Source organism: Schistocerca serialis, chromosome 4 (genome assembly GCF_023864345.2).
Source record: "Schistocerca serialis cubense isolate TAMUIC-IGC-003099 chromosome 4, iqSchSeri2.2, whole genome shotgun sequence".
Lineage (NCBI taxonomy): Eukaryota > Metazoa > Arthropoda > Insecta > Orthoptera > Acrididae > Schistocerca > Schistocerca serialis.
In genome coordinates this window covers 570,603,355-570,615,360 of record NC_064641.1, presented here as the reverse complement: position 1 = coordinate 570,615,360, position 12,006 = coordinate 570,603,355, and the positions used below count along the sequence as shown (strand labels likewise).

General features: G+C 40.6%; 1 protein-coding gene across 1 annotated transcript in view; it reads right to left on the bottom strand.

The window, feature by feature from the left end:
• The window catches only part of LOC126474022 (UNC93-like protein), a 413,395-nt gene that overhangs the window by 326,604 nt on the left and 74,785 nt on the right, over positions 1 to 12,006 (bottom strand). The gene's annotated exons all lie outside the window — the stretch shown is intronic.

Below are 12,006 nucleotides of genomic sequence, written 5' to 3'. Positions count from 1 at the left end.
TGGAAACGTAAGAGGCTCGTAACTGCCACGAGAGTGGAAGTGCGCAGTCACACACCTGACCGCACAAGAAAAAGGACAGGACAGATGTAATTAACAACAGGTTACATATAAGGTATTCAAAGAACAAATCACTGCTTGAGCATAATACTAGCGAATACCAAGTGGATGCTTAGAATAGATATTTAACTTAATGCCAATACTGTTATAAGCCCACCGGACAAAAAATTAGTGCCGGCCGTTGTGGCAGAGTGGTTCTAGGCGCCTCCTCCGGAATCGCGCTGCTGCTACGGTCGCAGGTTCGAATCCAGCCGCGGGCATGGATGTGTGTGATGTCCTTAGGTTAGGTAGGTTTAAGTAGTTCTAAGTTCTAGGGGACTGATGGCCTTAGATGTTAAGTCCCACAGTGCTCAGAGCCATTTTTTGAAAAAAATTAGTCACCTCTCTGCGCAGGCACAGATGAATCCTTAAGCCTTTACAGATGGCGCAGAGATCGAGTCACGGGTTCAACGCGCACTGCGTCTGTGTGAGCATACGGAAGTAGACATTGATGAATGTAAGGACGTGACAGAGTGAGAAAAAGGAGTAATCGTGTTTTGCCATGCCCATGGGCATATGTTGTGTAAAGTTGCTGGAGTCGTTGCTGTTTCGCGGCTGACTGTTCAATGTGTCTACACGGAGTGGTGGAAAACACGTGCTCCGAAATACAACTTCAGAACTGTGGTCGGAAAGAGATTCTGACTGAGACAGACCGGTGACTTATTTCACGGCTTGTGAACCAAAATCGCTTCCAATCCCAACAGTAATTGTTGCAATCAGTGAACGAAGGTCCCAGATGCTATCGAGAAAACATTGTGAAGGGAAATGGGTGCAAAGAGCGTTAGGAGTCGCAAGAATCCGTTACTCACGCAAGCACATTAAGTTACGCGTCTTTAGTGGGCAAAAAACCATCGAATGTGGACACTAGCTCACTGCTAGAGTGTTATATGGTCTGCATGCCGTTGAGTGCACCGAATGCCAAATGAAGCATTTCTTCCTGAATGTTGGAAGGTCAACTGAGTGCCGGAGATGGGGCTGCAGTGTATTGGGGTATTTTCTGCTCGTCTTCGGCCCGCTTCCTGAGGTGACCACCAATACGAACCAGCATATGTAGTTAAACATTCTAAATGATCAGGTGTTGCCTTCCAGTCTACATGTTTGATGTTTTTCAAGACGACAGCAGCAGAGTGTATCGGGTTGGAAGAATATGTGGCTTGTTTTCTGAACACTCCCTCAGCCTTATACATCTTGATTCGCCTACAAAATCACTTACTTGAATCCCCATAGAAGGTTTGTGGTAGATGTCGGAACAGACGGTAGCCCATCGGCATAAGTATCGCGACAGTTTTGTGGAATTCCGCGAGAAAAGCCTCAGCGAGTGGTTTAACCTTGATGAGACGTACCTGAACAACCTTTCGGACTCACTTCCTAACCGAACCCAAGCGATTATCAAGTTCAGGGGCTTCTGCCTTAGTAACAGGAGATGGTCGTGTTTGATTCCCAATATGATCGGATATTTTCTCGGCTCGGGGGCTGGTGTTGTGTTGTCGTTAACCTCGTACCGTCAAAAATGACAAGAAAGTCGCCTAAAACAGATTGTCCTATCGTCATACCACTACTGAGATGGCTGTATGGGCATGGACCGGAAGTCTCTAAAAGCGAAAAAAAAGTCCAGTGGCAGAATTACACGGTGTTAAATGATGCCTGTAATAATTTCACCACGACTAACTAATTTTTTGTCCGGTGAGCGTATAATCTAGCCTTAAACAGACCAATTATCTCCATTTTAGTCGACATCAAGAGGATATAAGATTCGATTGACTGACAGTCTCCTTTTGGCATCCTACAAAGGCAGGGAGCAGGCCCGAAGACAATAAGCCTCGTCAAGCAACCACACACGTACAAGAAACCAAAAATAAAATTTTAGGAGCAAATATCAGTGCCTTTTGCAAATAAAACTGCTGTTGGGATCTCACCATTCCTCTTCAGTCTTATCTTATATGAAGTCATCATTGAACGGACAAAAATAATTTGAAAAACCTACTCAGCTTCTATGGACAAAAGATAACATTAAGATTCCTTGCATAGGTGTCGCAGAGGATGTGCTAGTGGATAGCTACACCACAGCAGTAAAACTGTGTGATGCTGTCAATGAATGAGCTGGTAAATCTAGCCTAAAAACCTCTCTTGAAAAACCTGGGTCTACACTGTTTTTCTTTTCAAAGCAATTTTAGTAGACTCTAGAACACGACCGTATTGTGCTGCAGAAGTGAACATTTATACATCTATGGAGCCAAATGTATTAGTCGAGAAGAGAAAAAAATCAACATGTGAAATGCCAAGGTCAAATAGATGTCTTCTCCAGGTATTAGTAGCCTATCGAACACTGTGATGTATAACCGACAGCCGTAGATTTACGAACCATGCCGTCCAGTAGCTGCACAACAATGCACCCTCGTATGAAACTTAACATTCGGAAATTAAACACTATATACAGGCTAAGCAAAAGAATGGGGCACTTCAGTTATCTCAGTAAGATCATTAAACAGATGGGACCAGAAGGAGCACAGAGAATTCGTTTTCAGAAACTCAAATGAGCACACGGGCGAACGCATTACATTTAGTCCACTCTCACGAAATTAGACAGTAAAATACAATTATCAAACCTAAAATTCTCTACGTGAGTGAAGCCTTAATTCTCAACAGGTAAGGTGTTGCCGTAAGAATCCTGGAAGAACAAAAATGTATTATGAGGAAAATTTAAGGTCCGTAAAGAATGGAAACGGTTACAGACAAATTGTCACACATGCCATGAGATGACAGAAAGCAAAGATATCAATTATTTACACGTATCCGAAGGCTCCCAAGAATGACACATATGGGATAGACACGTGATAACAAGACAGGCTATAGAACAATTATGGCGCGGACGCTGGTAGCGCAGGTATGTGTGTATAGAAGTGCCGTCTATTGGGAAGCGAACGTTTATCGATGCGTCATTTGCTCGTCGGCATTTCAGTGAGTCGTATGTGCGTGCGACTTCACTATGGTGGGCAGGAAAGAGGGATAACGAGGTGCAGTCTGTTTTTGACTGCACAGGGAATATCAGTAGGTGAAATTTATGCGCGAATGTCTGCTGTGCGTGGCGAACAGACTACGTCACGTGTGCACGCGTTTGAATGGATTAAACGATAACCAAAAAGTCGGGTGACTTTGAAAGATAGTAGTAGGCCAGGACGGGCTCATCGTGTCATTATCCCTTCTGTTATTCCTTGGGTGGATATAGAGGTCTTCTTATGGGGCATACAACCAAAGATTCATGCCAAGAGAGTAAAAGGAACAAAAATTCCATAACAACGGTGCTGCGCGACCAGGAACACAAAAGGAAAGCTTTAGTTGGATGACAACAATTGGGTGAGGGTGGCCTCAGATGATTAAGTGACTTTATTTTTTACGTCAGACGAAGAAACTTTGTGTTCCGATATCGGTCTTGTACACAATAAAGGTCGTGGATTAAGTAACTGTCCCGTTTTCTCACTTTTCAAAATGACTTTCGGTGGCTACTTCCCTCAGAAATGAACGACGGCGGACAGTGGGGCGCATTCGGTTCATGCTGGGCATCAGTCACGGTACCACCCACGTATTCATGAAGGAGAATCTGAAGTTCCGGAAAAACTAAGCGCAGTGGATTCCCCACACAGCCTGACGGAGGAACAGAAGGTGGACAGAGTATCGACATTCCTCCAGCGTGTGGGACGAATTCATGATGAGGAATATCGTTCAGTCTCCCGTACTGTAGCGGGAAATGAAACATAGTGCCATCATTTTGAGCCGGAGAGCAAGCGTCAGAACCAACAATGGAAGTGCATGGATTCACCCCCACCAAAATATCCAAAACCGTGCATGCCAAGTCCGGGAAAGTCTAGATGACCTTTTCCTTGCCTAAGGCGGAATTCCACATCCAGTTTTGCTTTCAGTGTATGGTCTCGCTGCTCATACACTTTCCCGAACACGGCGTCCAATTAACGCACAGCAGTAGCTGGATTGTAAGTAGGCTGTTTAGGTTTTTTATTGGTAACGCCACCTCTATATGAAAATCACTGGCTGTGCTGTGTGCAGTCTGTGGCTGCTTTGCATTGTTGTAATACTCGCCATTGTAGTGTTGGGCAGCGGCAGCTGGATGTGAACAGCGCGTAGCGTTGCGCAGTTGGAGGTGAGCCGCCAGCAGTGGTGGATGTGGGGAGAGAGATGGCGGAGTTTTGAAATTTGTCATGAACTGCTATATTTATATATGATGATATCAAGGTAAATACATTGTTTGTTCTCTATTAATATCTTTCATTTGCTAACGATCCCTATCAGTAGTTAGTGCTTTCCATAGTTTGAATCTTTTATTTAGCTGGCAGTAGTGGCGCTCGCTGTATTGCAGTAGCTTGAGCAGCGAAGATTTTTGTGAGGTAAGTGATTTGTGAAAGGTATAGTTGAATGTTAGTCAGGGCCATTCTTTTGTAGGGAATTTTGAAAGTCAGATTGCGTTGCGCTAACAAAATATTGTGTGTCAGGTTAAGCACAGTTATGTATAATTGTTATAAGGGGACGTTTCATATGTCGACCCTTAGCCTAGGATACCTCACTGGAATCTTCTGATTTTTTCTTGTAGTTTGTGTATTTAGTGTAGCTTTTGTTTATTGCTAGCGCGTAATTGTAGAGAGAATCTCCTTTGTAGTTGCAGTCTTTCATTGTTGTACTGTAAAACAGTTGTGGCATGCATGTAGATTTGCACCAAGTATTTCGCAGCTGCGCTGGTAATTAACTAGATATTATTTTCAGTGCTATGTTAATGTATTCCCCCATCTTTGCTCTTCAAATTGTGCTTTTCTGTGTTATCGTGTGAAATATTGTGACAATAATGGCGTGTGAAAAACGTAACACTCGGCTCCAAAGTAAACTGAGAAATGACAGTGAAGACGAAAGCAGTGTGTTGGCCCCACCATGTAATGAATTAACTAATATTCAAAGTAGTAATTTGGTAACTGTGCATAGGGAAATGCAGCGGGCGTCAAACAATGGCGTAGGCAGTGAAACAGGTTGTGAACAGGGAAGCATTATCGATCGATCGGTCGGCAACAGCTCGCCTCAGGAATCCGAAATGATAGGACACAATTTTGCAAACACTGTAGATTCAGGTTTTGCGTCCTCACCGTTTTCTCAAATGAGTCAAGACACGTTTTCCGCTTGTCAAAATGTGAATGTTGCCGGTGCAAATTCACTGCCGAAAAGCACTGAGGAACATGTTTCAGACACCAGTGCATTGTTATTACAGTTAATGCAACAAATGGGACAAAGGCTACAAAAGTTAGACACAACGCTTGAACAAAATCAGAAACAAACACAGCAATAGTTACACACAATGGAACAAAATCAGAGACAAACACAGCAAAAGCTTCAAAAGTTAGACTCATTGGAACAAACTCTCGAACAAACACGTGAGGATTTAACTGCTGAGTTACATAACATTGAATCGAAATGTCAGAAAGTGTGTAATGACGTAAAAACACAAATTTATGAGCATTTTCAACCTATTTTTTCGCGGCATGAAAATGCATTACAGAATCACGAAGCAGCCATAAAAGAACTGCAAACCATTGTTCATGAAAATCATGAGACCTTGTGGGCTAAAATTGACTCAGTTGCATCTACCGATTCGGTTACGCAACTTGCAAAAACTCAGGAAAACTTAAAGGACACAGTAGATTCGACTTCAACACAAATGGACACTCTGAAGCTTGGTTCAGAAAAACACACTGAGGAAATGTGTTCATTATCAGAGAAAGTAGTTGAACTTTTGGATCAGCTAAATAATTTATCTACGAAGGTAGATGATAATCTGAATGACGCAAAACCGGTAGTCTTTAATGACACAGAACAGAGCGAACAAATTAGGAAACTGAAACAAAATCTGAATCAAATTGATACGCAACACCAAAGAGAAATCCGGGAAGTACAAGATCAGCTGACACAGGTAATACAAGAATTACGTATTTCAGAAGACACTCGCGCTCCAACACGGGAAGAGGAACTTAGAAATACGCAAAAGCCACAAAATAATAACACAGGGCATTTCGCTAATTATGAAAGAAATTGGCAAGGTACACCGAATTTTGAGATGGAACCGCCGACACGACGTAACTATGACCGAGATGCTACTCGCCGACATCATGATTTTGACTATAAGCTGTTCATTACTACACGTAAATTCAAAACGTTTAAGAATTCTGCCAACGACATTCATCCACAAGCGTGGCTCCATCAATTCTCTCATTGTTTCCCTCCCAACTGGTCATTGGAGCACAGGTTAGAATTTATGTGTGGCTACTTAGAGAATGAACCAGCTGTAAGAATGCGGTCGGTCATTCACGATTGCCACAGTGAAGGAGAGTTTTACCATGCCTTCCTCTCAGCATATTGGTCTCAGGCCACACAAGACCGAGTAAAACAAAGCATCATAATGATGAAACGTTTCGAACAATCTGAATTTTCCAGTCTTATGAAATATTTTGAAGACATGTTGCACAAGAATCAGTACCTGTCAAACCCATACAGCCCCTCAGAACTTATCCGCATTTGCTTAATCAAATTGCCTGAACATTTACGACACATTATTTTGGCAGGACGTTGCAAAGACGACATTGAAGCTTTTCAGGGACTGTTACAAGAATTGGAAATTGACACTGACAATCGCGGAACGCAGGAGCACAACAATTACAGATCACATCAGTCACAATTCCGCGATGAAAGAAATAATAACTGGACGCGACAAGGCTATTCTCACAACACAAATCGTGACCGAAACAGACACCACCCGTATTACAACCGTTGGCAGAGTAGTAATAATTACAGTGAAAGATCACCTCTCCGCGGTAATGACTATCACAGAGACAATCAGAGAAACAGACAATATGGGAACCAAAACAATTATTATTACGGGAGACAGAATAACTTGAGACGCAACGGTCCAGCGCGCAGTTACGATTCAGGGAGAAATTCTCCACCACGTGACCGACAAGAAAGATACTATCAAATCTACCGACATGACGACAGACGATATGATCGTAACGACAGACCTGAATTGCATCAGAACTGGCGAGATTTAAACAGAGCAGAGCACTCTCGTCACGATGAATTTGTAGAAGTTAGGTCTCCAAACCCCAATAACGACGCGCACCAACAAAGAGACAATAGGCAATGACTCACTCAGCTGGCAGCCACAATACGTACTTATGAAACTGACGACGCAGCTGCCGTAGGTAGTAATTACGTAAAAATGGAAGACATTAGGGACATCTTACTCCAGGAACACGACGTAAAACATAACAACATTGCATATCCTGTGATTCACATTACTGTAAATGACGTAAAATTTACGGCAGTACTTGACTCTGGCAGTCCCATTTCAGTAATTAGTGAAACAGCCTTTAGCAAATGCAACAAATCGAACGATTGTCCCACACTTCCGTTACGTAAGATTAAATTACAAGGTGCAATCTTTGGAAAAAGTGTAGATGTACGCCAACAAACCAACTTAGAATTCTTTTGTCAAAGCCACAGCTTCTCTATGAGCTTTCTTATTGTTCCATTATTGTCGACGGAAATTATACTGGGAGTAGACTTTTTGAATGAATACAAAGCAATCTTAAGCTTTCACGATGCTGAAATAAGTTTAGAAAAAGAAGGTAAGTCAGTAGCTTTGAAATTTGAAGATTGGCTCTCAAACCATGACGAAGAAATTAATCGGCTTTACCTCCTGTTAGACAACAGTTCGGAATTTTCAACGGAACTTGACACTAACAATCACTCTGCAAGTACTGACAGGGATGATGTCGACGGCATATTTGAAACTAATAAGTTAATTCAGAATAAAATTCAAACAATTGAGAATTGTAATGACACTGATAGGCAGGACCTTTTTGAGATTTTACAAGCACATTCCACAGTTTTTACTCACAAAACAGGAACAATCAAGGGATTTCAATACCAATTTCGTGTTCGTGAGCATACAAAATTTTGTGTTAGACCATACGTAATTCCAGCACATTATAGGGACCGTGTTAGAACAGAAATACAATCTATGCTTGACGAGGGCATTATTGAGCCTGCAGTAAGCTCATACAACAATCCGTTACATGTTGTTGAGAAGAAAAATGGATCGATCAGACTTGTCTTAGATTCGAGACAAATCAATACTATCATTATTCCTGAAACAGACAGGCCGCAGACGATGGAAGAACTTCTTCAAAATTTTAATGGTGTAAAAGTGTTGTCTTCCATTGATCTCAGATCCAGCTTTTATCAGATCGAACTTCATCCAGAATGCAGAAAATACACAGCTTTCCTTTGTTTCGGCGTTTGTTATCAGTTTCGGAAACTTCCCTTTGGTTTGAACATTTCTTCAGCAGCGTTCATTCGCGGGCTAAATTCCATATTACCTGAGTTCTTAAAACGTCACATCACCTTATATGTGGACGATATTCTAATAGCAGAAGCTTCATGGGAACAACATAATCGCATCCTCAACAGTTTGTTACGCATTTTTGCAGAATCTGGAATTACAGTTAACTTGGAAAAGTCTGAATTCGGTCGGACAAAGGTGAAGTTTTTGGGACATATTATTTCTTCTGAAGGCATTCAGCCGGATCCTGAAAAGTTAGAAGCAATCAGAGCCATTCCAGTTCCATCCACAAAAAGACAAGTCCGCAGTTTTCTAGGTCTCGTAAATTTTTACCGTCGTTTTCTGAATATGCAAATTCTAGTTACACCAAAACTTTGTTCCCTCACTGGAAAAAATACTATTTGGAACTGGGACGAACAAGCACAGTTGGAATTCAATTCTTTGAAAGAAGCGTTACTTCACGCGCCAATACTAGCTCATCCTGATCTGTCACAAGATTTCTGCCTTAGCACGGATTCTTCTAAAGTCGGTCTTGGTGCTCATTTATTTCAAGAAGCCACAGAAAATGACACTACTGTTCAGAAAGCCATTGCTTTTGCTAGCCGAGTGCTAACAAAATCTGAAAAAAATTATTCCGTTACTGAATTAGAAGCTTTAGCTATCGTTTGGGCATTTAACAAATTCCGTTTCTTTCTTTCTGGTAAGCACGTAAAAGTATACAGTGATCATCGTGCATTACAATTTCTTATGTCTTCAAAATTAAATCATGACAGGTTAAAACGTTGGGCATTGTTTCTGCAAGAATTCCGCTTCACAATAGTCTACATTCCCGGCAAGGAGAACATTGTTGCGGACGCACTGTCACGCGCACCGGCTGGGCTTGAGAAAAGTAACAAAGAAGGCAACCTCGAGAAAAATTTCAGTATTCTTTACATTCAGAAAGTCGCCTTTGAAAACTTCATCACCACATCTTTAAAAGACATTGCTCATGAACAAGATAAAGATCCGATTTGGAGAGACATCAAAAGTAAATGGCATGAAAAGACACACTCAGATTCGGCATTATTACCTGGTTAGAAACAACATACTCTTCAAACGCTGCACTGTTGATGACAAGCTATGGGTACTTTGCATTCCAGACGATTTTGTTAATAAGCTCATTTGGTACATTCATTTCAGCTACGCACATTTTGGCCCACGAAAATGTTATCATATTCTTCGAACGACTTGTTATTTTAACAATATGGAAAAGAGAATTCGAAGAGTCTTGTCTATTTGTAAACTTTGTCAAAAGGCGAAACCATCTACTATCTCCCATAGTGCTCCGCTGTTTCCTATCATTCCTTCTAAATTAAAAGAATTTGCTGATGTTGATCTCTTGGGACCGCTTGTCAGAACATCTAATGGATTTTCGTACGTTCTAGTCGCTGTTGAACTTACTTCAAAATTTGTTTCTTTCACACCGTTACGTAAAGCCACTGGACGGTCTGTATCCAACGCCTTTGTTAAAAATTTCTTACGTGAAGTTGGACACGTTAGCAAAGTCATTTCAGATAACGGACCGCAATTCAGATCTGCTGTTTGGTCACGCATGCTTCGCAACCATAAAATCAAACCTGTTTTTATTTCATTGTACTCACCACATTGTAACCCGTCTGAACGGATTATGAAAGAAATCAATAAGCTTTGCAGACTTTATTGTCACAGAAAGCATCAGCATTGGGACAGATATTTACACTTATTTCAAAATGTGCTGAATGAAATGCCTCATGATTCCACTGCTTTACCACCTACTCTTGTACTGAAGAATGTGGAACCTCCGAACAGAATCAGAGAGCTTGTACCTTTCCCGAATACACGTAAACTTCGACACAAAGACATAATTGATTTGGCTCTTAAAAATATAAAATCTGCAGCAGACAAACGGAGAAAACTAAACGGTAAAGCAAATGCAAAGAAATTATGTATTGGTCAGAATGTTCTCATTAAAGCTCATTCATTGTCACATAAGAAGAAACACTTGAGTCACAAATTCTTTCTAGTTCACAATGGACCTTACAGAATCCGACGTATACCACATGATAATTGCGTTGAAGTTGAAACTCTGTGTACTAGGAAGAGTAAAGGTTTACACCACATTTCTCATGTAAAACCATTTATTGACAGATAATCTGCCTTTTAACTTTGTCTTTGCCATAAAACGTTTCACTTCACGTTAGTAGTATGCTTTAGAAAGTGTTACCATGCAACAATGTTTGAAGTTAAATATCCAGCCAAGAACCAAGAGAAATTATTTAAACAGAAATTACGAATGCATTGTTATTGCGAACAGACGACACAGTGTAATTGTGTGTGTACATTCTTGCTTGTTAGTTGCACGATTAGAACATTTACCAGTACTGCTAATGAGATTTTAATGCAACATTTTGGTTTACTTGAAAATACATTCCGGATTTAAAGTACTTTCTGTGAGATACCAGATGAGACAATAGTTAGTTTATGTGACAGCTACACGATTTTATCACGACGCTACTAATGAGTGACAATTTACAATGTTGATTTTGCGGTGTTTCTGTTTTATATCTGCACAGTTTTTCTGTATTATTCTGGAAAGTAAAACATGTTTTAGTAGTAACTTTTATGGTATAGCTACAAGGAGACAGCCTTTTCTGTAGCACAACAATACGTTACAGCACAGTACTTTCTTCATCACGGCAATAAGCGTAATAAGTATGATATCTATACGCAAAGCATTTCACTTTGTTTATCATGAGGTCAGTACATTGACTTCTGCAGAACTTAGCTTTGGGGGACGATAACTACGACACTTCCACAGAGATTATCTTACAGCAAGACGCATGTTTAGCGCTACAGGACACGTATTTGAGTGATCAATTTTGTACTAAAAACATTTATTTTCAAAGATATTTGAAATACAATGATACAAAGTTTTTCCGTGATACATTTCATTCCATTGCAATAATCTGTAGCACCTGAGGGTATAATTACATTAATCCTCAGGGGGGTACACGCTTACTTTGTGTACCATGTGTGTGGCAACCACAAGGAACCCTAGCTAATATGGTATTTGCCTATACAACTTTACACATCGGTACCATATTCCTCTAACACACAAATTACACAGCTATCTGATCATTTAACTGAGAGATAAACATGTTTTTTACTACATCAGTGACACTTGTTTACGTAATTACACAGTTGGGTAACTTCACACTTATGAAATTGTATTTTGTCTGTACTTTGTGAACTGTTCATATTTTTTTGGAACCATTGTGATACTATGAGAGCTTTGAATGATGTATTTGGTAAGGGAGCATGATTTTAAAGTACGTTTGAGGTAGGTGACACTATTGAAATGAGCAGAGAATTTTTTATAGGTTTTGACATTATTGCAGAAAGCTATGACGATTTTGAGTTTTGACTGAGGTGTTATGATGTTATTATTACGACGACCATGTGTATTTTGCTGTTGAGGTATGTTTATGATCAATAAGCTGATG